We start from the raw sequence: 27569 nt of genomic DNA on the forward strand, positions 1-27569 counted from the left end.
GGGACCAATCTCTTGAGTCGCAAAATTTAAGGAGTCGTCAAAAAAAGTAAATAAGATAAAGTATTTTCAAACAATATTTAAAAAATTCAAATCGGAAACTACCGATCAGGATGAGGAGTTGTTTTTGTAAATACGGTTTTATTCCCAATAAGTTTCGAAAGACTAAATCTTCACACTAGTCACTGAAAAGAAAGGCCCAGCTCAGGTGCCTCCATCTGCGCTGTGGCGGGAAAGCCCCGGTGACTGACCGGAAGAAGCGCTCACGGAGGCGAACCCCAGGCAACCCTCAGCTTACTTCCATTTCCCCTCGCGGCCCTTCGCCCCGCCCACTCTAGCTGGCTGTGCCTGATTGGGCTGGGCTGCCGCACATTCGCGCCGCCATTGGTCCATAATCAGCTGGGGGTGGGCGTTGGGAGACCTACTTCAGCAGGTCTTGGCCGGACCACCATTGTTAGCGGCTGCGGTTCGAAGTGGCTTTGGGTATTGCTGCGGCTGGCGCGGTGCCGCTCTAGGTACGTTGGGCCCGGGCGAGTGTCCTGCGGGAGCGGCGATTGGCGGGGTGGCGGCTCTGGGGGCGTCTGTCGCCTCTCTGAGGGCAGGTCCCGGAGGCCTCGGAGCTCCGGGCCGACCGGACGTTTGCGGCGAGGCTGCCCTGACTGAAAAGCGCCCGCGGGGCCGTCTGACCCGGCCGGCAAGGGGCCCCTGAGGGGCGGACAGGCGCGTCTGCACAGTTTTCGGAGAGGGGTGCTGGTGAAGCGGGAGTGGTGTGCGGCCCCAGGTCCGGGCGGCACTGGGGTTGGGGACTGCGGAGGAAAGTGGTCCGTGTTTTTTGTTCTGAGGGATAACTAAAAGCTCGCTCTTGTCCGGAATGCTTTTAGAAATTAATGGATCAATCTCCACTTCCACCAACTTTAGTGTCCCATTGCCAAGTTTTCTTGAGTCGTTTTAATCATCTAATGAAGCCAGGTGCCAGAAGGCAACTGGATCTTGCCAGGCGGCCTTGAAGTTTGTTAAAACAAAGTAGGGACCAGAGCATCAGGAAAAAATACAAAATTCTGAGTAAAATGCCGAAATCCCGTACCTCTGAGCTTGCCGGTGTAGGGATGGTAGGATTTAAGGAAGACGACTTCTTTACGGCAGAAGTTCGTTTTTATGATTTTTTTTTAAGAAAATTCCATCTTATCGCCCTTCTGTAACCACCTTTCTCCAAGTTTGGCAAGCAGGTTTAAGAAAGAGAGGAAGCAGTAATTATTTTTGCTTTATTTCTGTTAAAACCTTACCGCATTTAGGGAAACGGACTTCTACCTTTCCATGTTCCTATATTGAAAATGAAGTTTCTAACCACGTGTTGCTTCCTTTACGACACAATGGCTTTTTCTGCTCTGAAGACTTGTATATGGTTAATATGTATAGAAGAGGACAGTTGTACTGAATAGTCCACATTAGAAAAACTGTCATATTCACTTAAATTGTTATTCTAGATTGCGACTTAATACTGTTTTTATTATGATTTTGTCGTATTTATTGTAGCCAGTAAATGACCTGCGACATAACTATTTGCAAAACAAATGGGGAAGACCAAGATAAAGATAAGTTATATCACAGGAAAGCAATTGAAAAATGCAAAAATGAAGCATCAGAATGAAGGACTAATAACACTGAATTCAGCTTTTGTGAAGTATGCCTTTCTTCTTAGCTTGTTTATTCTGCAATATGTTTGTAGAAGTGTTGACTCCGATCTTAATCAAATTTACTTCACTCTCAGTCTTATCTGCAGATATGTACAGACCACATCCTAAGATTGACTTCTGCCTCAACAGAAATACATGAGCCAGTGCCTTATTGGAAATGATTTGCGTGTTTTAAGAACTGGTGTATATAGGTACATCTTGAATGCTGTGCTTTCCTTGCCTTATGCCTGTACTTCACCTCAGCCTTCAATTCCATTGTTTCCTTGCTACTTGATATCTTGAAATCTGGTACGAAACTACTGCATGATCCCTGCATCTTTGCTTGTGCATATATCATAGTTCTCTTACAGTGAGTGTGCACAATCTATTTCATTTTGTGTAATCAAAGTTTAAATAATATATTGGATAGTTAAAAATAAAATATAACTTTAAATGCACAAGAGTACTAGTTCTCATTGTTCAGTGAGATAATACAAAATACAAAAAACCGTATTCTCTCATTCTATGTCATAGTCTATTTATTTTACTTCCCCCCCCCCCCCGCCCCACACACACACTGCAGTGACTTATCTATCTCTTTTATTTTATTTTATTTTGAGGCAGAGTTTCGCTCTTTGGCTCAGGCTGGAGTGAAGTGGCACGATCTCGGCTCACTGCAACCTCCGGCCTCTGGGTTCAAGCAGTTCTCCTGCCTCACCCTTGCAAGTAGCTGGGATTATAGGCGCCCGACTAATTTTTGTATTTTTAGTAGAGACAGGGTTTCACTATGTTGGCCAGGCTGGTCTCAAATTCCTGACCTCAGGTGATCCGCCCGCCTCCGGTATCTCATGTTCATATATCATTTAGATTCTTATTCTACATTACAGTAGACTAGGAGAGTTATTTATCTTCATTCTTACCAATTGTGGGACAGATTGAAGTCAGCCAGTATCTAGAGAGAAATAATCTCATGACTTTTTGGAGGACAGGGGGATAATATATTGGATTTTTTTGAACTCCTGATTAAGTTATGAAATGTTTAGAGAGGTGTTACTAAAGTTAGCCATTAATTATTTAGAGGCATTGTATGTGTCTACTAAATGTGGTAATTTCCATTGGTATACCTCTGAGGCTCTAGTGTATACAGTGTGCTGATTTGAAATAGCTTACCAGATAGCCATGGCAAAAGTTGCCGACGCCTTTTTAGTACTCTTTATTAAGGAGACAGTGACTTTGGGAGGCTTTTCAGTACTTGTTACTAAGGAGAGAATAATTTTGGGTGGCTTTCCAGAGGTTTGTTTTTAAGTGAATATTCATTAAACAGCATTTATTAAAACTACTGTAAGAAAGGCTATATCACTGAAGTTATAAAAAATATTTGTAGTAGGAAATTTAGATAAAGAAGAGGTGATCTTTAAGCTTGATCTTGGAAGAGCGTAGACTAGGGGGAAAGGTTGATAATATGACAGTTCTGGTCAATTTGGCAAGTGAAGGTTAGGTTTATAAGAAGGTTCAGTTGATATCTCCAGGAAAAGACAAACTGCTGTTAAAGATTATGTAGTCATGGTAGTCTATCTGGCTATATAGAGAATATTTATAACAACTTAAATATTGATTTAACTGAAAATATGATGAGCTGTAAGAGACGTGTGAACTACAGAACTGGATCTATGAGTGCACAGAAGGGCAGACCACAATGGTTTTCGCATCCTCCCCTGCTTCCCATGGGCAGAAGACCTGGCTGTAGGAAATCTAGCTAATTACAAGAACGTCTTTATAATTTGGAGGGAAACTCTTGGAACTGTGAGTGCTCCCTGTCCAGTGTTACCATTCCCTACCATCCGATTAAAATGTTTCCTCCCACCTTCAAAAAAATTGTATGAGTTAAATCTTCATCTTCAATTCCAGGAAATTGACATGGCTAAAATTTATGAAATACTGAGATTTTAAAAACAGGTTGTTAAAATTAAAGTGATTGCCATTAGATATTTGGGAGTGCTGGCAAACAACTGCTTTGTTTCATAATGAACATTTTGTACTATTACATTGATAAAACTTGGAAAAAGTAATGTCAGAATTCTATTAGCATTCAGGTGATGCGGATGCTACTGGTCTATGAACCACACTTGGGATTATTTCATGCTCATTATGAGATTAACTGCCACCTGGCCTGAGTTTTGTCATTTTGTTAACCACTATATAACTGTTAAAGCAGCCCTGTTGCTTCATAATAACGTACCTGTTTTGTGTTTATGATAGATTTCTTTGAGCCTTAAGACCCTCCGTTCAAATATTGGCTGAAGTATCTGACTTTGAACAAGTTTAGTTAAATGGGTTTTTTCCCTAAATTTTTACTTTTTAAAAACAGTAACAGTAAAAATTCAGTTCAGTAGTTTTTTATTTTTTAACGAGAATTGCTCTTTTAAAATGTATACTATCTTGTAGAACATCATTGGAGAACAGAGATGTTTTATAATGGAGAAACCCAATGAAGCAGGGAAAAAACCAACTAAATAAACATGCACCCATAGCTTTGAACTGTAAAATGAAAAAAGACTAAGCTAACTTTTAACCACAAAGATACAGGAAATATGCTATTGCTTGGAAAGTAACATACTTTTGAATAATTTGCAGGTTAAGAAATTACAGTGCATCTTAGAAAATATTGGATAAGTATCAAATTATAAGGTAGAATTTTTCAAAACTTGGGGGCCCAATTAAAGTAGGGCTTAGAGGAAAATTTACAGCTTTAAGTGAGAAATTAGAAAAAAAGGCTGGGCATGCTGACTCATGCCTGTAATCCCACCACTTTGTGAGGCCGAAGTAGAGGATAACTTGAGGTCAGGAGTTTGAGACCCGCCTGGGTAACATTACAGGACCCTGTCTCTACAAAAAAATGTTTTGTAAAGTTAGCCAGCCATGGAGGCACACACTTGTAGTCCTAGCTACTTGGGAGGCAGTAGGATTACTTGAGCCCAGGATTTTGAGGTTGCAGTGAGCTATGTTCATGCCACTGCACTCCAGCTGGGTGACCAAGTGAGACTCTAACAATAGAAAAGGAAAAAGACTGAAAAATATCTGAGTTTTTACTTGAAGCTGGAGCAAGAACAGCAAAGCAAATGCAAAGAAAGCGGAAGGAGGATAGGGCATGGTAGCTCACATGTGTAATCCCAATGGTTTGGGACGCCAAGACCGGAGGATTACTTGAGCCCAGGAATTACAGTCCAGCCTGGGCAGCATAATGAGACCCCATCGCTATGAAAAAAAAATTAGCTGGGTGCAGTAGCACACACGGGTAGTCCTAGCTACTCTGGAGAACGAGATGGGAGAATTGTTGAGCCCAAGAGTTCAAGGTTACAGTGAGCTATAATTGCACCATTGCGTTCCAGCCTGGGCCACAGAGAGACCCTGTCTCAAAAAAAAAAGAAAATGTGCCAGGCATGATGGCTCACACCTGTAATCCCAGTACTTTGGGAGGCTGAGGTGGGTGGATTGCTGGAGCCCAGAAGTTGAAGAGCAACCTGGGCAATAAAAATAAAAAAAAAAGGCCAGGCACTGTGACTGCCAGCTACTCAGGAGGCTGAGGTGGGAGAATCACTTGAACCCAGGAGGCAGACATTGCAGTGAGCCGAGATCGTGCCACTGCACTCCAGCCTGGACAACAAGAGTGAAACTCTGTGTCAAATAAAAAAGGAAAAGGAATATGGCGGGAAATAATGAAATGTAACACTGTATAATAGCAAGCTAGCAAACTTAAAATATTTTGGCAATCTTTTTGTCTTTTTTTTGTAGTTTACTTTGACAATCTTGATACATGTTTAATAAAAATGATCAAGTAAAAAGAAAAACATCACTAATAATCAAGAATGAGGCCAGGTGCAGTGGCTCGTGCCTGTAATCCCAGCACTTTGGGGGGCTGAGGCAGGAGGATCACCTGAGGTCAGGAGTTCAAGTCCAGCCTGGCCAACATGGAGAAACCCCATCTCTACTAAAATAAAAAAATTAGCTGGGTGTGGTGGCACATGCCTGTAGTTCCAGCTGCTGGAGAGACTGAAGCAGGAGAATTGCTTGAACCCAGGAGGTGGAGGTTGCAGTGAGCTGAGATCGTGCCACTGCCTTCCAGCCCGGGTGACAGAGCAAGACTCTGTTTAAAAAAAAAAATGAAAAAAAAAAAAAAATGAAAAGAGGGACAGCACTACAGGTATTACAAATACAATTAGAGAATACTGTAAGAACTTTGTGTTGACAAATTTGAAATTGTGTTGAAATGGAAAAATAGATAAAATTGACACCAAAAGATATAAAAAGTATGAATGGTTGTAAGTATCTTCTTTTTTTTTTTTTTTTTTTTTTTTGGACAGGTTTTCACCCTTTTCCCCAGGCTGGAGTGAAGTGGCAAGATCTCAGCTCAGTGCAACCCCTATCCCCCAGGTTCAAGTGATTCTCCTGCCTCAGCCTTGCAAGTAGCGCCTGCCGCCATGCCCGGCTAACTTTTGTACTTAGTAGAGATGGGGTTTCGCCATGTTGGTCAGGCTAGTCTTGAACTCCTGACCTCAGGTGGTCCACCTGCCTTGGCCTCCCAAAGTGCTGGGATTACAGGCATGAGCCACTGCACCTGGCTTTTTTTTTTTTTAACTGGAGATGACGTCTCACTATTGCCCAGGATGGTTTTGAACTCCTGGGCTGTTTGAGTCTTGGCCTCCCAGAGTGCTAGGCTTACAGGTGTGAGCCACTGCTCCCAGCTGGTTCTACATCAATTTTAATTGAAAACCTTTACCACTAAGTTAACCCCAGGCCCAGATGACCTTAGTGGTGAATTATTCTAATATTTAAGGAAAAATAACACCATTCACACACAAATTGTTCAGAGACTAGAAAGACTGTAAAGGCCAACAAACCTTTGATAGCAACACCCTATAAAAACAGACCCATTTCTCATTAACATTGATATAAAAATTATAATGTTAGCCGTTTATAGGCCAGGCACAGGCCTGTAAATTTCTAATCTCAGCACTTTGGGAGGCCAAGGCAGGAGGATTTCTTGAGCCCAAGAGTTTAAGACCAGCCTGGGCAACTTAGTGAGACTGTCTTTAAAAAAAAAATTAACTGCGTGTGATGGGCGCCCCTGATGTCCCTGCTACTTGAAGGGTCAGGTGAGAGTCTCGTTTGAGTCCAGGAGATTGAGGCTTCAGTAAGTTGTGTTCGTGCCCACTGTACTTTAGCCTGAGCAACAACGTGAATCCCTGTCTCCAAAAGAAAAGAAAAATGAAGTTTTAAAAATGAAACTATTAGGCCAGACATGATGGTTCACACCTGTAATTTCAGCACTTTAGGAGGCTGAGGTGGATGGATCACTTGAGGTCAGGAGTTTGAGAGCAGCCTGGCCAACATGGTGAAACCCCCTCTCTTCTAAAAATACCAACATTAGCTGGGCATGGTGGTGGGCACCTGTAATCCCATCTACTCAGGAGGCTGAGGCAGGAGAATCGCTTGAACCCGGGAGATGGAGGTTGCAGTGAGCCGAGGTTGCCTCAATGCCAGTATACTCCAGGCTGGGTGACAGAGTGAGACTCTGTCTCAAAAAAAAGGCACCATTAGAAAAGTTCTATGGCAGTAAAGGAATAGAACAAAAGGCATGAGATGTAAACTAAAAAGTGAAAGGCTGACATAAATCAAGCTACAAGTAGATCCTGAATTATGATTTGACATGATTTTTAGTTTATGATGCTATGGAAAGTGATAGGCACTCAGTAGAATATAAATAAATTACATGAGAAATTCAAGACATTAGTATAACATCAACTTTGGGTTAAATTATTTTGCTCAACTCTAGGCTAATATCAGTGTTCTGAACATGTTTAAGATAGGCTTAAGCTTAGCTATGATGCTTGGTAGGTTAGTTGTACCTGTATTTACTGCCTCTTTGACCTAGGATATTTTCAATTTCAATTTCTGATAGGTTTATTGGGATGTAATACTATTGCAAGTCACACAGCATCTGTATATCAATAGTAATATAAAGGCCAGGTACGGTGGCTCGTGTCTGGAATCCTAGCACCTTGGTAGGCCGAGGATCATTTGAGGCAGGAGTTTGAGATGAGCTTAGGTACCATAGTAAGACCTTGTCTCTACAAAAACATTTTAAAATTAGCTGAGTGTGATGGCGCATACCTGTAGTCCCAGCTGCTTGGCAGGCTATTTGAGCCCAGGAGTTCAAGGCTGCAGTGAGCTTTGATCTAAGCACTGTGCATGATAGAGAGACCTGTCTCTAAACAAACAAAAACAACCAAGTAATGTCAGGTGTGAAAGGATTAAACAATCCAGTGTAACGGCAGAGATTTCCAGACTAAAGGGAAAAATAGCCTTGGCCTATAGGCTGTTGACAGGAGACAGACTTTGGATTCAAAGATGCAAATAGGCTGAAAGTAAAAGGGTAGATGAAGATACAACATGCAAATAGCAACCATAGTAAATCTAGCGTGCCTGTACTGATTTCAGACAAAATATACTGAAACAGTATTGCTGGCGATAAAGAGGGACATTCTATAATGACAAAAGAGTCGGTGCCTCAGAAAGGTATACATATCATAAACATATATGCACCTAATAAGAGAACAGCAAAATATATAAAGCAACTATTGACAGAATTGAAGGAAGAAGTACACAATTCAGTAATAATTGGAGAATTCAATACAACATTGTCATAATGGATAGAAAACTGAGGAAATCAGCAAGACAAGACTTGAGCGACACTAAACCAACTAGACTGAAGAGACATCTTTGAACAGTCCACCCAACAACAGCAGAATAGACGTTCTTTTTGAGTGTATGTAGAACATTCATCAGTATAGTCACATTAGGCCATGAAGCAAACGAACACATTTAAAAGGATTGAAATTATGAAAAAGCATTATCTGACCGGTGAATAAAATCAGAAATCGGTACTAAAAAGAAACTTGAGAAATTTACAAATACGTTGAAATTAACACTTCTAAATAATGAGTCAAAGAAGAAATCATGAGGTTAATTAGAAAATACTTTGAGGTGAATGAAAATGAAGACAAACATATCAAATGTTTTGGAGGGTGCAATTACAGCAATTCTTAGAAAATTTATAGTGATAAATGCTGTATTTAAAAAGACCTCAAATCAGTAACCTAGACTTTTTAAGAAACTGGAACTAGAAGAGCAAACTGAACCTAAAGTCAGCAGAATGTAAGAAAAAATTAGTGTGGAAATTAATAGAGAATAGGCAAAAATAGAAAAGGAAAACCTTTTTTTGAACGATCAACAAAATTAAACATTCAGTAAACTGAGCACGAAAAAGGGAGAGAAGACTCAAATTACTAAAATCAGGAATGAATGAGGGGACATTACTACAGACCTTCCAGTAGTTAAAATATATAAGGGAATACTGTAGAATAATTCCAATTGTATGATACTCCATTTAATAGATGAAACAGACAAATTCCTAAAAAGACGCAAAACTACCAGAACTCACTGAAGAAGAGGAAAGTCTGAACAAACATAAACAAGTAAAGCAGTGGAATTAGGACAAAATGAAAAGCCCCAAATCAGATGGTTTTATTAGTAAACTCTACGAAACATTTAAAGGTACAGTTCTTCAATTCTTCCAAGAAATAGAAGAGGATGGAACATTTCTCAAATAATTCTTTAAGGCTACTATTATTTGAATACCAAAAGCAGACCCCAACACTATAGGAAAAGAAAACTGAAGAATGATATTTTTTTTGAAGTATGTAGATGTGAAAACCCTTAACCAAATGCTAGTAATTTGAAACTAACATAAAAGGATTATACACCATGACCAAGTGAGATTTGTCTCAGGAAAGCAAATTTCTCGTTATGTGCCATATCAAAGAGAACAAAGCTACATGATCTTTTTAAGAGATAGTGAAAAGCATTGATAAAATCCAATGTCCCTTCATGATAAAAACATTAAACAGCAGGGAAAGTTTGGAACTTTCTTAACTTGTTAAAAAGCATCTGTAAAAAACCCACAAAGCAGGCCGAGCACGGTGGCTCAGGCCTGTAATCCCAGCACTTTGGGAGTCCGAGGTGGGCAGATCATGAGGTTAGGAGATCGAGACCATCCTGGCTAACACGATGAAACCCTGTCTCTACTAAAAATACAAAAAAGAAATTAGCCGGGCTTGGTGGCAGGTGCCTGCAGTCCCAGCTACTCGGGAGGCTGAGGCAGGAGAATGACGTGAACCCAGGAGGCAGAGCTTGCAGTGAGCCAAGATCACGCCGCTGCACTCCAGTCTGGGCGACAGAGCGAGATTCCGTCTCAAAACAAAAAACAAAAAAACAAAAAAAAGAAGCAAAACCCACAGCTAACATCGTGGTGGAGGATTGGAGGTTTTCCTGCTAATTCAGGAACAAGATGACCCCTCTCTGCATTTCTATTCATCATTGTACTGGAGGATCTAGTCAGGAAAATGAAGCCAATTTTTTTTTTCAAATAATAAAAGCATCAAATTGGAAAGGGAGAAGTAAAACATACACACATAATGTGATTTATTATGTAGAAAATTCTAAGAGATTCACAAACCATTAAAGATAAAAGTCAGTGCAACAAAGTTGAAGGATGGAAGATCAGCGTACATAAATCTATTTTATTTCTATATACTTGCAAAGAGGAATCCAAAATTGAAATTGAGGAAAGCATATATAATAGCATCGAAAAGAAGTACAAAACATATACTCTGAGAACTGCAAAATCCCATGTTCATCTAACCAGAGGACTCATATTTTGAATATTAACCCCTGATCAGATGTATGGTTTGCAAATATTTTCTCCCATTTCATACATTGTCTCTTCATTCTGTAGATCTCTTCCTGTACAGAAGGTTTTTAGTTTCATATGTAATTCCAGTGCTCTATTTTTGCCTTTGTTCCCTATGCTGTTGGGATCATATCTAAAAAAGGTCATTGTGCCGACCAGTGTCATCAAGTTTTTCCCTATGTTTCCAGTAGTTTTGTAGTTTTGGGTCTTACATTTAAGTTTGTTTTCTTTTTTTGAGATGGAGTCTCGCCCTGTGGCCGAGGCTGGAGTGCAGTGGCATGATCTCGGCTCACTGCAGCCTCTACCTCCTGGATTGAAACGATTGTTGTGCCTCAGCCTGTTTTGTTGTTGTTGTTGTTGTTGTTTTAATTGAGACAGTGTCTCACTGTCTCACAGGAAGACAAGAGGCACATGACACCATACCTAATTAAAAAAAAATTTTTTTTTAAAGGTTTTTGTAGTGACAGGGTTTCCATGTATTGCCCAGGTTGGTCTCAAACTCCTGGGCTCAAGCAGTCCTCCTGCTTTTTTGAACTCCCAAAGTGCTGGGGTTACAGGCATGAGCCACCACGCCCAGCCTACATTTAACTTTGTAGTAATGCATTTAAAGTTGACTTTTGTTATGTGGTGTGAGATACTGCCTAGTTTCTTCTGCATGTAGATATTCTGTTTACCCAGCACCATTTATCATAGCAGCTGTTCTTTCCAAATTGTACGTTTTGCCTTTTGTTTCAAAATCAATTTAATATAAATATGTGGATTTTATTTCTGGGTTCTCTATTCTGTTCCATTGGCTATATCTGTTTTTATCCCAATACTGTAGTGTTTTGTTTACTGTAGCTTTGTGGTATATTCTGAAATTGTCTAGCATGATCCCTCCAGCTTTATTCTTTTTGCTTAAGATTGCTTTGGCTATTTGGGCCCTCCTGTGATTCCACATTAATTATCCATTTTAGGATTATATTTTCGATTTCTATGAAAAGTGACATTGGAATTTTTATAGGGATTACATTATCTCTTTAAGGTGTTCTGGGTAGTATAGTCATTTTAGCAATATTCTTCTAAAATATATGAGGAACTCAGATAACAAGAAAACAAATAAGCCAATTAAAAAATGAATTCCAGAGTTTGAGATTACGGTGAGCTATGATCGCGCAGTTGCATTCCAGCCTGGACCACAGAGAGACCGAACCTCAAAAGAAAATGGGCTGGGCGTGGTGGCTTATGCCTGTAATCCCAGCACTTTGGAAGGCCAAAGCGGATGAATCGTTTGAGCTTAGGAGTTTGAGACCAGCCTGGGCAACATTGCAAAACCCCGTCGCTACAGGAAATTAGGTGTGGTGGTGCACGCCAGTGGTTTCAGCTACTCAGGAGGCTGAGGTGAGAGGATCTCCTGAGCCTGAGAGGTGGAAGTTGTAGTGAGCTGAGATCGTGCCACTGCACTGCAACCTGGGTGACAGAGTGAGACCTCATCTCAAAAAAAAAAAAGGCAAAGGACCTGAAGAGACATTTTTCAAAAGAAGACATGCAAATGGCTAAAGTGCACATTACTAATATTCATGGAAATGTAAATTAAAACTACTATGAAATATTTCACACCTGTTGGAATGACTTATCAAAAATAAAAGATAAGACCAGGCGTGGTGGCTCACGCCTGTAATCCCAGCACTTGGGGAGGCTGAGGCAGGTGGATCATGAGGTCAGGAGTTTGAGACCAGCCTGGCCAAGATGGCGAAACCCCATCTCTACTAAAAATACAAAAATTAGCTGGGTTTAGTGGTGGGCACCTGTAATCCCAGTGACTCGGAAAGCTGAGGGAGGAGAATTGCTTGAACCCAGGAGGCAGAGGTTACAGTGAGCCAAGATCACGCCACTGCGCTCTAGTCTGGGCAACTGAGCAAGACTCCATCTCAAAAAAACAAAAATAATAACAAATGTTGGCAAAGATGTAGAGAAAAAGGAACTGTTGCACACAGTTCATGGAAACATGAATTAGTACAGCCATTATCATTTTTTAGAAGTTCAAAAAATTAAAAATATAACTATGATCCAGGAATCTTATTATTGGATATATATCTAAGGGATATTAAATCACTATATTGAAGAGATACTTGGACTCACATATTTATTGCAGCATTATTCACAGTAGATACAGAATCAACCTGTCTATCAAGGAATGAACGAAGAAAATGTGGTGTATGTACATAACGGAATATTTTGCCTGTCATTTGCAAGAACATGAATAAACCTGTACATTGTGTTAAGTGAAATAGTCTAGACACAGACAAATACTGTATGACATCTCTCATTTTTGGAATCTAAGACTCATTTAAGGAAGAAGTAGAAAGGTGATTATACAGCTAGGGGGTGGGGTTGAATAGATAATTGGTCAAAGGATATAGAATTTCAATTAGGGCAGTATATTCAAGAGATCTGGTGGGGCGAGGTGGCTCATGCCTGTAATCCCAGCACTTTGGGAGGCCAAGGCGGGCAGATCACCTGAGGTCTGGAGTTCAAGACCAGCTTAACCAACATGGAGAAACCCCATCACTACTAAAAATACAAAATTAGCTGGGTGTGGTGGTGCATGCCTGTAATCGCAGCTACTCGGGAGGCTGAGGCAGGAGAATCGTTTGAACCCAGGAGGCGGAGTTTGCAACAAGCTGAGATTGTGCCTGGGAAACAATGAAATTCCGACTTAAAGAAAAAAGAGAGATCTATTGTGCAAAACCTGACTAGTCAGGAACAATATGCTGTATACTTAGAAAATTATACAGCAGTAATGTCAAAATTCATAAATAATAACTGCAATCTTAAATGAAAATAGTAATACTAAACTGATTACAAATTCAACACAATGCTTATGAAAATTGCAACTGGCTTGGGAGAAATTTATGATTTTTCTTTTCTGTGTATATTTAAGATGAGTTTATTTTTAAGTATTGTGAGAGATAGGGATTCAGTTTCATTCTTATACATAGGTCAATCCAGTTTTCACAGCACCATTTATTGAAAAGAGTCTGTCCTTTCCGCAGCATATATTCTTGTTAACTTTGTCAAAGATCACTTGGCTATAGATATGTGGCTTTATTTCTGGGTTCTCTGTTCAGTTGATCTGTATGTCTATTTCTATACATTGCTGTTTTGATTACCATCAGCTTTGTATTATAATATTGTTAGAAGTCAGGTAATGCAATTATCTTCAGCTTTATTGTTTTAGCTTAGGATTGCTTTGGCTATTTGGGCTCTCTTTTGGTTCCATGTGAATGTCAAGACTGTTTTTTGTAATTCAGTGAAGAATGACATTGGTACTTTGATAGTGAATGCATTGAATTTGTAGATTGCTTTGGGCAGTATGGCCTTTTTAATAATATTAATTTTCCTGATCAGTGAGCATGGGATATTTTTCCATTTGTGTCAGCTGCAGTTCCTTTTGTCAGTGTTTTGTAGTTTTTCTTATATAGGAGGTCTTTGACTTCCTTGGTTGAAAATATTCCTGAGCATTTTATTTTATGTTTTGTAGCTATGGTAAATGGGATTGCCTTCTTGATTTGGCTCTCAGTTTGATTGTTATTGGTGTATAGAAATGCTACGCATTTTTATTTGTTGATTATTTTATTTATTTATTTTTTGAGACAAGAGTCTTACTCTGTTGGCCAGGCTGGAGTGCAGTGGCATGATGTCGGCTCACTGCAACTTCCATCTCCCAGGCTCAAGCAATTCTCCTGCCTCAGCCTCCCAAGTAGCTGGGATTACAGGCATGTGACAGCATGGCCGGCTAATTTTTGTGTTTTTAGTAGACACGGGGTTTCACCATGTTGGCCAGGCTGGTCTTGAACTCCTGATCTCAGGTAATCCACCTGCCTCGGCCTCCCACAGTTTTGGGATTACAGACGTTAGCCACTGCTTTCAGCTATTTGTTGATTTTTGCATCTTGAAACTTTGTTTGTTTATCAAATTAAGAGTTTTTTGGTAGAGTCTTTAGGGTTTTCTAGACATAAGATCATGTATCATTAGCAAACAGATACATTGATATCCTATTTCCTTTTTCTTTCTTTATCTTACCTGATTGCTATGGCCAGGATATATATAGTAGTATGTTGAATAGAAGTGGTGAAAGTGGGCATCTTTGTTTTGTTCAAGTCCTTAGAGGGGGTTCTTTCAACCTTTCTTGATTTAGTATGATTTTGGCTGTGGGTTTGTTGTATATGGCCTTATGGCCTTTATTATTTTTAGCTATGTTCATTCCTTTTTGTTTTGTTTTGTTTTGTTTTTGAGATACAGTCTCACTGTGTTGCCAGGTTAGAGTGCAGTGGCACGATCTTGGCTCACTGCAACCTCCATCTCCCAGGTTCAGGTGATTCTCGTACCTCAGCCTCCCAAGTAGCTGAGATTACAGGTGCCTGCCACCATGCCCAACTAAATTTTGTATTTTCAGTAGAGATGGGGTTTTCCATTTTGTGGCCAAGCTGGTCTCGAACTCTTGACCTCAGGTGATCCACCCGCCTCGGCCTCCCAAAGTGCTGAGATTATAGGCATGAGCCACTGCACCTGGCCTTAGCTATGTTCATTCTATGCCTAGTTTATTGGCGGTTTTATCATGAAGTGATGCTAAATTTTATGAAATGCTTTTTGTGCACGTATTGAGATGATCATATGGTGTTTGTTCTTAGTTGTGATATATCACATTTATTGATTTGCATGTGTTGAACCATCCTTGCATCCTTAGTGTAAAACCCACTTGATTATGGTTTATTTTTATTTATTTATTTATTTTTGAGTTGGAGTTTGGCTCTTGTTCTTGTTGCCCAGCCTGGAGTGCAATGGTGTGATCTTGGCTCAGTGCAACCTCCACCTCCCAGGTTCAAGCAATTCTCCTGCCTCAGCTTCCCAATTACCTGGGATTACAGGCACACTACCATGCCTAGCTAATTTTTTTGTATTTTTAGTAGAGACGGTGTTTCACCATGTTGGCCAGGCTGGTCTCGAACTCCTGACCTCGTGATCTGCCCACCTCAACCTCCCAAAGTCTGGGATTACAGGCATGAACCACTGCCCCTGACCTATTGTCTTTTTGACGTGCTGTTGGATTCAGTGTGCTAGTATGTTGTTTAGGATTATTTCATTTATGTTTATCAGGGATATTGGTCTGTAGTTTTCTCTTTTTGCTGTGTTCTTGTTTGGTTTTGATATCAAAGTGATACCACCTTCATGGAATGTGTTAAGAACAATTCCCTCCTCTTTTTTTTCCTCTCTTTTTTGAATAGTTTCAAGAGGATTGGTATTAGTTTAGCTTTGTATGGTAGAATTCAGCTGTGAATCAATCTGGTTCTGGGCTTCTTTGTTGTTGGGAAAATCTTTTTTTTTTTTTTAATTGATTCAATCTCACTAATTATTCATCTATTATTTAGGATTTCTGTTTCTTCCTGGTTAAGGCTTGGGAGATTGTATGTTTCCAGTAATTTATCCATTTCCCATAGGGTTTCTTGTTTGTCAGTATATACCTGTTCATAATAGTTTCTGTTGTTGTTTTGTATTTCTGTGGTATCAGCTGTAATGTGTCCTTCTTAATTTCTGATTTTGTTTATTTGGACCTTACCTATTCTTGGTTGGTGTAGGTAGTAGTTTCCCAATTTTGTTTACATTTTCAAAAAACTAACTTTTTGTTTTATTGATTCTTCTTTTTGGTCTGTATTTCATTTATTTCTGCTGTGACCTTTATTTCTTCTGCAAATTTTTGATTTGATTATTTTTCTAGTCTCTTGAGGTACAATGTAAGATTCTTAATTTTTGAACTTTTTTTTTTTTTTTTTTGATGGAGACGTTGAATGCCATGAAGTTCTCTCTAAGGACTGCCTTTGCTATATCCCAGAGGTTTTAGTATGTCGTCTTTCTATTTTTGTTTCTCTCAAATATTCTTAATACCCATATTCATTTTTTCAATGACTCAGTGATAGTTCAGAAGCATGTTGAATTTCCATATATTTTTATAGTTCCAGAGATTCTCTTGGCATTGGTTTCTAGTTTTATTCTGCTGCAGTCTGAGAAGATACTTGATATGATTTTGATTTTTGTTTTGTTTCGTTTTGAGACAAGGTCTTACTCTGTCACCCAGGCTGGAGTGCAATGGCATGATTTTTGATTTACTGCAACCTTAACCTCCCGAGCTCAAGCAGTTCTTCCACCTCAGCCTCCCAAGTAGCCGGGACTATAGGCATGTGCCGCTATGCTTGGCTAATTTTTGTACTTTTTTGTAGAGACAGAGTTTCACCATGTTGCCAGACTGGTCTCAAACTCCTGAGCTCAAATGATCCTCCCACCTCAGCCTCCCAGAGTGCTGGGATTACAGGCATGTGTGACTATGACTGGCCTGGTTTTGTTCTTTTAAAAAATATGTTCATAGCCAGGTACAGTGGCTCCCCCTGTAGTCCTAGCATTTTGGGAGGCTGAGGCAGCAGGATTGCTTGAGGTGAGTTCGAGACCAGCCTCTCAACACAGTGAACCCTTTCTTTAAAAAAAGAAAAAAAAAAGTTGTCTTGTTTCGTGGTCTAATGGTCTGGCTTGGAGAATGTTCCATGTGCTAATGAGAAGAATGTATGTTCTGCAGGTAGAATGTTCTATGAATGAATGTTAGGTTCATTTGATTTAAAGTTCAATTTCAGTCCAATATTTGATTTTTCTGTTTCCATCTGTCTAGTGATGTTTGTGTGGAGATGAGAGATTTTCCAGGTTAATGGATGTCAGGTATAAACCCTACTGCTACCACTGCAGCTGGCTCTTAACTGTAAGTGCCACCCTACTGGCCTGGAGGTCAGCCCACATAGCTTATTACAATATGTGACACAGTGCACAGAACTCAGGAGTGTGAGGTGAGTTCCATGCTGGCTACTCAGGAGATTGTGAACCTGCTCACCTACCTGTTACACAGCTACTACTACTGGCATTTGAGAAAACTACCACACTAAGGCTTTTTAGAACCAAGGTAATAACAAAGTTTTCATCACTGAACTCGTCCAGAAGCAAAGTCACAACCTCAAGAAAAAAAACTTCTGTCCTAGCAAAAGTAAGTTTAATAATAGCGAGAAGCAAATACGTCTCTGGATGTGCAGAAATAAGCATAAAGTTACAGGAAGCATGAAAAAGTAAGGTATTATAACACACTCTCAAAGGAACATAGGAGTTTCTTAGCAACGGATTCTAACCAAAAATAATAATTGAAATGCTGAGAAGCTCAAAATGTTTTAAAGGAAACTTAATGAAATGCAAGGGAAATCTGAAAACCCATACAAAGAAGTTGGAAAATCAATTTAGGTTATGAATGAGAAATTTACCAAGGAAATTAGATATATTTTCATAAAACCAAACAACTTTATGGCAATGAAAAATTCTTTGAAGGAATTTTGAAATGCATTTGAAAGCCTCAAGTATAGACTAGACAAAGCAGAAGAAATAATGTTTTTGAATTAACCTAGTCAGAGAAAAATAAAGAATATGTAAGAATGAAGAAGGCCTTTGAAACATACGAGACTACATAAAGCCGCAGAACTAATGAATTAACAGTATTTCCAAAGGGAAAGAAAAAGCAAATATTTAGGGAACCTTTTTCAGGAAATAATTAATGAAGACCTCCCTAGTCTAGCAAGAGATTTAGACATCTTAGATACAGGAGGCCTAATGATTCCTAGGAAAATATGTGGCAACATGGGTTTAATGCCATATAGTCATCAGACTGTCTCAAGTCAAGGTGAAGGAAAGAATTATAAAATCAGCAAGAGAAAAGTGTCTACTCACATAAAAGAAACCTCATTAGACAAATAGTGTACTTGTCAACAGTAATCTTTTGTTTTTACCTTTTTGGGACAGAGTCTTGCTCTGTCACCCAGGCTGGAGTGAAGTGGTGTGATCTCGGCTCACTGCAACTTCCGCCTCCCGGGTTCGAGCGATTCTTCTGCCTCAGCCTCCCGAGTAGCTGGGATTACAGCTGTGTGCCCCCACACTCAGCTGATTTTTAGTGGAGATGGCGTTTCACCATGTTGGCCAGGCCGGTCTCGAACTCCTTACCTTAAGTGATCCACCCACCTCAGCCTCCCAAGGTGCTGGGATTACAGGCGTGAGCCCTGTACCCAGCCTTTTTTTTATTTTTTGAGACAGTGTCTCACTTTGTTGCCCAGGATAGTGTGCAATGGCAAAATCTTAGCTTACTGCAACCTCTGCCCCCAGGTCCAAGCAATTCTCATGCCACTGCCTCCAGCTGGGACTACAAGCATGTGCCACCATGCCCAGATAATTTTTTTGTATTTTTAGTAGTGACAGGATTTCCCCACATTGGCCAGGCTGGTCTCAAACTCCTGGACTCAAGTAAACCACCCACTTTGGCCTCCCAAGGTGCTGGTTTTACAGGTGTGAACCACTGGGCCCAACCAAAAGTAACCTTATAAGTCAGAATGGGATGAGATGGGATGGGATGGGATTGTCAAAGTGCTGAAAGAAAAAAACCGGTGAACCAGGAATTTTGTATCCAACTAGATTAAGTTTCATAAATGAAGGAGAAATAGTTTTTCTTACAGAAGCAAATGGTGAGGGAACTGATCACCAGTAAGTAGACCCTCCCTACAATAAATCCTCAAAGAAATCCTAAGCATCTTAATGAAAGGTCAATATTTGGCTGGATGCCATGGCTCATGCCTATAATCCCAGCACTTTGGGAGGCTGAGGTGGGTGGATTGCCTGAGGTCAGGAGTTCAAGACCAGGCTGGCCAAGATGGTGAAACCTGGTCTCTACTAAAAACAAAAAATTAGCTGAGTGTGGTTTTGGGTGCCAGTAATCCAGCTACTCGGGAGACCTGAGGCAAGAGAATTCCTTGAACCTAGGAGGCCAAGGTTCCAGTGAGCCGAGATCACGCCATTATAGTCCAGCCTGAGGGACAACAGCAAAACTCCATCTCAAAAAAAAAAAAAAAAAAAAAAAAAGTCAATATTCATTATCATGAAGACACCTGGAAGGGGTAGAGCAAGGTGGCTGAATGGAAGCTGTTAGTCCAAGCTGCATCATTTTGTAAGCCTGCCACCATTTTACAGACCTTGCTCAGGGTGAAACATTCCACAGGGGCTTGGGCTGTGAGAAACATCCTGCCTAACCACCTGACTACAGAAACATTCTTATCACATCCTGCTGGACAAAGGCCCAAGGAACATTCTTATCACATCCTGCTGGACAAAAAGGCCAAATCACCTGACCACAGAAATATCTATCAACATCCTCCCAGGCAGCAAGCCATACCACCTAGATCCCTCCTGCCCAGACCTATAATTACCCCAGCCTGTAAGTGGCAGTGGGCCTTGACACTAAGTTGGTCCCCCTATGTAGGTTTCTGCTGACAGTAAACCTGTGTTGCTGTTGAGCTGCCAACTCTCTGTTCTTAACCCTTGACTTTCCTTCAAATCTAACAGAAACTTTCACTTGAAGTCAGGAGTTCGTGACCAGCCTGGCCAATGTGGTAAAACCCCATCTCTACTAAAAATAAACTAGCTGGGTGTGGTGGCACGTGCCTGTAATCCCAGCTACTCAGGAGGCTGAAGCAAGAGAATCGCTTGAACCCAGGAGGCGGAGGTTGCAGTGAGCCAAGATCACGCCACTGCACTCCAGCCGGGGCGACAGAGCAAGAATGCCTCAGAAAAGAAAAGAAAAGCTTCAGGTAATTTTTTTTCATAGAATATTTTGCTCTGTCACTCAGGCTGGAGTGCAGTGGCGCAATCACGGCTCACCATAGCCTTAACCTCTACAAGATCAAGCAATCCTCCTGTCTCAGCCTCTCGAGTAGCTGGGACTACAGGCTTGCACCACCACCCTTGACTAATTTTTTTATATTTTGTAGAGATGGGGTTTTGCCATGTTGCTTGGGCTGGTCTTGATCTCCTGGGCTCAAGCTATTCACTTCCCTCTGCCTCCCAAAGTGCTGAGATTACAGGCCTGAACCACCATGCCCAGCCAACTTAAACTAATTAACCTAATGATGCATCTTAAAGAACTAGAAAAGCAAGAGCAAACCAAACATAAAAGTAGTAGAAGAAAAGAAGTAATAAAGATCATTGCAGAAGGAACAAAAGATCAATGAAATTAAAAGTTAGTTTTTTTTAAAGATAAAGCAGATGTTTATGCAGACTATGAAAAAGAATACCTCAGACATCCAAAGCATCATTTGTGGCTACTGTGAGCAACTTTAGGCCAATAAATTGGAAAATCTAGAGGAAATGGATACATTCCTGAGCGCATACATCCTACGAAGATTGAACCATTAAGAAATCCAAAACCTGAACAGACCAGTAACAAGTAATGACATAAAAGCTGTAATAAAATGTTGCCCAGCAAAGAAAAGCCTGCGCCCCAATCGCTTCACTGCTGAATTCTACTGAACATTTAAAGAAGTAATACCAATCCTACTGAAACCATTTTGAAAAGTAGGTGAGGTGGGAATACTTCCAAACTCATTCCATGAGGTTACCCAATACCAAAACCAAACAAAGACACATTAAATAAATAAAACTACAGACCAATATCTCTGATTAGTATTGATATAAAAATCAGCAAAATGGTAGGTAGAAAACTGAATTTAACAATGCATTAAAAAGATTATTGATCATAACTGAGTAGGATTTTACTCAGCTTCAACATATGCTAGCTATCAATGTGATACATTATATCAACAAAATGAAGGACAAAAATATGGTCGTTTCATTTGATGCTGAAAATGCATTTGATAACATTCAACTTCCCTACATGATAAAAACCCTCAAGAAACTGGGTATAGAAGGAATGTATCTCAATGTAATAAAAGCCATATATGACAGACCACAGTATCATACTGAATGGGGAAAAAATACAAAAAAACTAGAAACCTTTGGTTTGAGATCTGTAACACAACAAGGATGCCCATTTTTACCACAGTTATTGAACATAGTACTAGAAGTCCTAGCTCAATGAATCAGAGGAGAAATGAGGGGCATACAAATTGAGAAGGAAGAAGTCAAATTGTGCTTATTTACAGATAATAAGATCTCATATTTGGAAAATCCTGAACAATCCACCGAAATTAGTAATACTGATAAATTGAGTAAAGTTGCAGTATACAAAATCACCGTACAAAATTCAGTAACATTTCTATACACTAACAGTGAATGATATGTAAAGGAAATCAAAATAGTCTCATTTATAATACCCACAAATAAGATTATTTAAAAAATTTTTTATTTCTGTGGGCTGTTCAGGAACAGGTGTTACTTGGTTACATGAGTAAGTTCTTTAGTGGTGACTTGTGAGATTTTGGTGCACCCATCACCCAAGCACTATATACGGAACCCAATTTGTGGTCTTTTATCCCTCATCACTCTTTCCCGAGTCCCCACAGTTCATTGTATCATTCTTAATGCCTTTACATTGTCATAGCTTAGCTCCCACTTGTGAGTGAGAACATGCAATGCTTGGTTTTCTACTCTTGAGTTCCTTCTTTTCTTTTCTTTCTTTCTTTTTCTTTTTGAGATGGAGTCTTGCTCTGTCACCAGGCTGGAGTGCAGTGGTGTGATCTTGGCTCACTGCAACCTCTGCCTCCTGGGTTCAAGCGATTCTCCAGCCTCAGCCTCCCTAGTAGCTGGGACTACAGGCATGCGCCACCATGCCCAGCTAATTTTTGTATTTTTTAGTAGAGATGGGGTTTCACCATGTCGGCCAGGATGGTCTCAAACTCCTGACCTCCGGTGATCCACCTGCCTTGGCCTCCCAAAGTGCTGGGATTACAGGTGTGAGCCACCACGCCCAGCTTATACCACAATTTCTTTATCCACTCGTTCATTAATAGGCATTTGGGCTGGTTCCATATTTCTGCAATTACGAATTGTGCTGCTATAAACATGTCTGTGAAAGTGTCTTTTTTTGTATAATGACTACTTTTCCTCTAGGTAGATACCCAGTAGTAGGATTGCCGGATCAAATGGTAGTTCTACTTTTAGTTCTTTAAGGAGTTGCCACACTGTTTTCCATGATGGTTGTACTAGTTTACATTCCCACCAGCAGCATAGAAATGTTCTATTTATAGCACATCCACACCAACATCTATTATTTTTTGACTTTTTGATTATGGCCATTCTTGCAGGAGTAAGGTGGTATCTCATTGTGGTTTTGATTTGCATTTCCCTGATCATTAGTGGTGATGAGCATTTTTTCTTATGTTTTTTGGCCATTTGTATATCTTCTTTTGAGAATTGCCTATTTCCTTAGCCCACTTTTTGATGGGATTATTTGTTTTTCTTGCTAATTTGTTTGAGTGCCTTGTAGATTCTAGATATTAGTGCTTTGTTGGATGTATAGGTGATAAAGATTTTCTCTCACTCTGTGGGTTATCTGTTTACTCTGCTGACTCTTCCTTTTTCTCTGCAGAAGCTCTTTAATTAAGTCCCACCTATTCATCTTTGTTTTTGTTGCATTTGCCTTTGGGTTTTTGGTCATGAAATTCTTGCATGTCAGTGTCTATGCTGGAGATAAATGCCTGGTGTCACAAAGTGAAACCAGCACTCAGGCAAAAGTTTTCTCAGCAAGGCAATTTAGTTCTGCAGAAGGGTGCTTGTGTCAATCACGATCTCAAGAGCACACTGAACAAAGGAGGGAAAGGGTTTTTTTTTTTTTTGAGACGGAGTCTCGCTCTGTCGCCCAGGCTGGAGTGCAGTGGCTGGATCTCAGCTCACTGCAAGCTCCGCTTCCCGGGTTTACGCCATTCTCCTGCCTCAGCCTCCCGAGTAGCTGGGACTACAGGCGCCCGCCACCTCGCCCGGCTAGTTTTTTGTATTTTTAGTAGAGACGGGGTTTCACCATGTTAGCCAGGATGGTCTCGATCTCCTGACCTTGTGATCCGCCCATCTCGGCCTCCCAAAGTGCTGGGATTACAGGCTTGAGCCACCGCGCCCGGCCAGGGTTTTTATTCCTAACATGGCCCCTGCATCTGTGTCAATCCCCCATGGGTGGGGGGTAGGTGGGTCGGACTGCACATTCTAAGTTGACCTGATTGGCTATTTGTGAATATTTTCCCAAATAAGGAAGGGAAGGGGGATGTGAGTTACAGTGGTGGGACATGCGGTTTTAAAGGGTGGAATGGGCGCAGAGTGAGCAACCAAGGGAGCAGATGTGAGTTATTGATTAGAGCTGATAGGAAGGTTGTTTACAGTAATTAGGGGCAAGGAGGCATGGAGAACAAGAAAGCTGAGTTTGAGAACAAAGAACAAGGAAGTTAACAGGCTAAGCCTTTGAAGAGGAATATATTATATCCTACATCTAGAAGGGTTTTTCTGATGTTATCTTCTAGAATTTTTATACTTTCAGGTCTTAGTTTTAAGTCCTTGATCCATCTTGAGTTGATTTTTGTCTAAGGTGAGAGATGAGGATCCAGTTTCATTCTCCTACATGTGGCTTGCCAGTTATCCCAACTCCATTTGTTGAGTAGAGTGCCGTTTCCCAACTTTACGTTTTTGTTTGCTTTGTCAAAGCTCAGTTGACTTTAAGTATTTGATTTTCTCCGTTCTCTATCGTGTTCCATTGGTCTTTGTGTCTATTTTTATACCAGTAGCAGGCTGTTTTGGTCACTATGGCCTTATAAAGTAGTTTGAAATCAGGTAATGTGATGCCTCCAGATTTGTTCTTTTTGCTTAGTCTTGCTTTGGCTATACAGGGTCTTTTTTGGTTCCACGTGAATTTAGGATTCTTTTTTCTAGTTTTGTGAAGAAGATGGTAGTATTTTGATGGGAATTGCATTGAATTTTTAGATTGCTCTTAGCAGTGTGGTCATTTTCACAGTATTGTCTCTACCCATCCATGAGCATGGGATGTGTTTCCATTTGTTTGTCATCTCTGATTTATTTCAGCAGTGTTTTGTAGTTTTCCTTGTAGAGATCTTTTGACTCCTTGGTTAGGTATATTCCTAAGTTGTTGTCTTCCCCCTCCGCCCGCCACCCCGCCCCGCCAGCTGTTGTAAAAGGCATTGAGTTCTGGATTTGTTTCTCAGCTTGGTTGCTGCTGGTATATAGGAGAGCTACTGATTTGTGTACAGTAATTTTGTATCCAGAAACTTTGCTGAATTCTTTGTTTGGGAGCTTTTTGGAGGAGTCTTTAGGGTTTTCTAGGTATACAGTCACATCATCAGCACACAGCGACAGTTTGACTTCCTCTTTATTAATTTGGATGCCCTTTATTTCTTTCTCTTGTTTGATTGCTGTGGCTAGGAAGAGAAGTGGTGAGAGTGAGTATCCTGGTCTTGTTTCAGTTCTCAGAGGAAATGCTTTCAACTTTTCCCCGTTTAGTATTATGTTGGCTGTGGATTTGTCATAGATGGCTTTTATTACATTGAGGTATGTCCTTTGTATGCCAATTTTGCTGAACGTTTTAATCATAAAGGGATGCTGGATTTTGTTGAATCCTTTTTCTGTGTTTATTTAGAGATGAGTGTATAATTTTTGTTTATAATTCTTGTTATGTGGTGTATCACATTTATTGAATTGCATATGTGAAACCCCCCCTGCATTTCTGGTATGAAACCCACTTGATCATGGTGGGTTATCTTTTTGATATGTTGTTGGATTCAGTTAGCTAGTATTTTGTTGAGGATTTTTGCATCTATGTTCATCAGGGATGTTGATCTGTAGTTTTCTTTTTTGATTATGTCCTTTGCTGGTTTTGGTATTAGGGTGATACTGGCTTCATAGAATGATTTAGGGAGGATTCCCTCTTTCTCTATCTTTTGGAATAGAGTCAGGATTGGTACCGATGTTTCTTTGAATGCCTGTTATAATTCAGCTGTGAATCTGTCTGGTACTGGGCTTTTTTTTTTTTTTCCTTTGAGACAGAGTCTCACCATCTTGCCCAGGCTGGAGTGCAGTGGCACAATCTTGGCTCAAGCGATTCTCCTGCCTCAACCTCCAGAGTAGCTGGGATTACAGGCGTGTGCCACCATTCCCGGCTAGTTTGTATTTTTAGTAGAGATGTAGTTTCACCATGTTGGCCAGGCTGGTTTGAACTCCTGACCTCTGGTGATCCACCCAGCTTGGTCTCTCAAAGTGCTGGGATTACAGGTGTGAGCCACTGCGCCTGGCCTATGTTGGTAATTTTTTAATTGCCATGTCAATCTCGCTGCAAGTTATTGGTCTTTCAGGGTATCTACTTCCTGATTTAAGCTAGGAGGGTTGTATCTTTTAAGAATTTATCTATCTACTCTAGGTTTTCTAGTTCACCTGCGTAAAGGTGTGGAATTAGCCTTGAATGGTCTTTTATATTTCTGTGGTGTCAGTTGTCATATCTCCTGTTTTGTTTCTAATTGAGCTTTTTTGTTTTTTGTTTTTTTCTCAGCTTTTCTTGGTGAATCTTGCTAATGGTCTATCAATTTTACCAGCCTTTTCAAAGAACCAGCTTTTTGTTTCATTTTTCTTTTTTGTTGTTGTTGTTTGTTTTTATTATTATACTTCTAAGTTCTAGGGTACATGTGCACAACGTGCAGGTTTGTTACATAGGTATACATGTGACATGTTTGCTGCACCCATTAACTCATCTCATTTTTCTTTTGTATTTTTTTTTGTTTCAATTTCATTTAGCTCTGCTGTGATCTTAGTTATATTCTTTCTTCTGCTGTGTTTGGGTTTGGTTTTTTCTGGTTTCTCTGGTTCCTTGAGGTGTGACCTTAGATTGTCTGTGCTCTTTCAGACTTTCTGATGTAGGCGTTTAGGGCTATGAACTTTCCTCCTAGCACCGCCTTTGCTATATCCCAGAGGTTTTAATAGGTTGTATCTCTATTGTCATTCAGTTTGATGAACTTTTTAATTTCCATCTTGATTTCATTGTTGACCCAATGATCATTCAGGAGCAGGTTATTTAATTTCTATGTGTTTGCATGGTTTTGAAGGTTCCTTTTGGAGTTGATTTCCTGTTTTTTTCCACTATGGTCTGAGAGAGTGCTTGATATAATTTCAATTTTATTTATTGAGGCTTGTTTTGTGGCCTATCATATGATCTATCTTGGAGAAAGTTCCATGTGTAATGAATAGAATGTATATTCTGCAGTTGTTGGGTAGAATGTAAGTATCTGTTGAGTCCATTTGTTTCAGGGTATAGTTTAAATCCATTGTTTCTTTGTTGACTTTCTGTCTTAATGACCTGTCTAGTGCTGTCAGTGGAGTATTGAAGTCCCCCATTATTATTGTGTTGCTGTCTATCTCGTTTCTTAAGTTTAGTAGTAATTGTTTTATCAATTTGGGAGCTCCAGTGTTAGGTACTTCCTTATTTATGATTGTGATATTTTTCTGTTGGATAATGCTTTTTATCATTATATAATGTCCCTCTTTTGTCTTTTTTAAGTGCTGTTGCTTTAAAGTTTGTTTTATCTAATTTAAGAATAGCTACTACTGCTTGTTTTTGATATTCATTTGCATAGAATGTATTTTTCCACCCCTTTACCTTAAGCTTATGTGAGCCTTATGTGTTAGGTGAGTCTCTTCAAGGCAGGAGATAGTTGGTTTGTGAATTCTTATCCATTCTGCAATTCTGTATCCTTTAAGTGCAGCATTTAGGCCATTTACATTTAATGTTAATGATATGGTTTGGCTGTGTCCCCACTCAAATCTCAACATGAATTGTATCTCCCAGAATTCCCATGTCTTGTGGGAGGGACCCAGGGGGAGGTAACTGAAACATGGGGGCTGGTCTTTCCCATGCTATTCTCATGATAGTGAATAACTCTCATGAGATCTGATGGGTTTATCAGGGGTTTCCATTTTACTTCTTCCTCATTTTTCTCTTGCCACCGCCATGTGAGGAGTGCCTTTTGCCTCCTGCCATGGTTCTGAGACATCCCCAGCCATGTGGAAATGTAAGTCCAATTAAAACTCTTTTTCTTCCCAGTCTCAGGTATGTCTTTATCAGCAGATGAAAATGGACTAATACAGTTAGTATTTAGTTGTGAGGTACTATTCCGTTCCTCATGCTATTTGTTGCCTTTATACCTTGGTTTTTTGTTTGTTTGTTTGCTTATTGTATTTTTGCTTTATAGGTCCTATGAGATTTA

General features: G+C 40.0%; 1 protein-coding gene across 8 annotated transcripts in view; it reads left to right on the forward strand.

Annotated features, from left to right (window-relative positions):
* Positions 1 to 447: 447 nt before the first annotated feature.
* Positions 448 to 27569, forward strand: part of ATF7IP2 (activating transcription factor 7 interacting protein 2) — a 90014-nt gene continuing 62892 nt past the window's right edge. For 7 of the 8 annotated variants that reach the window (XM_077987207.1, XM_077987208.1, XM_077987209.1 and 4 more), the window contains exon 1: positions 448 to 512. The gene's annotated coding sequence lies outside the window, so the exon portion shown is untranslated. Of the gene's footprint in view, positions 513 to 1530; positions 1679 to 1765; positions 1883 to 27569 lie in introns of all 8 variants that reach the window. The other variant, XM_077987206.1, reaches the window with a different exon arrangement.

Source organism: Macaca mulatta, chromosome 20 (assembly GCF_049350105.2).
Source record: "Macaca mulatta isolate MMU2019108-1 chromosome 20, T2T-MMU8v2.0, whole genome shotgun sequence".
Lineage (NCBI taxonomy): Eukaryota > Metazoa > Chordata > Mammalia > Primates > Cercopithecidae > Macaca > Macaca mulatta.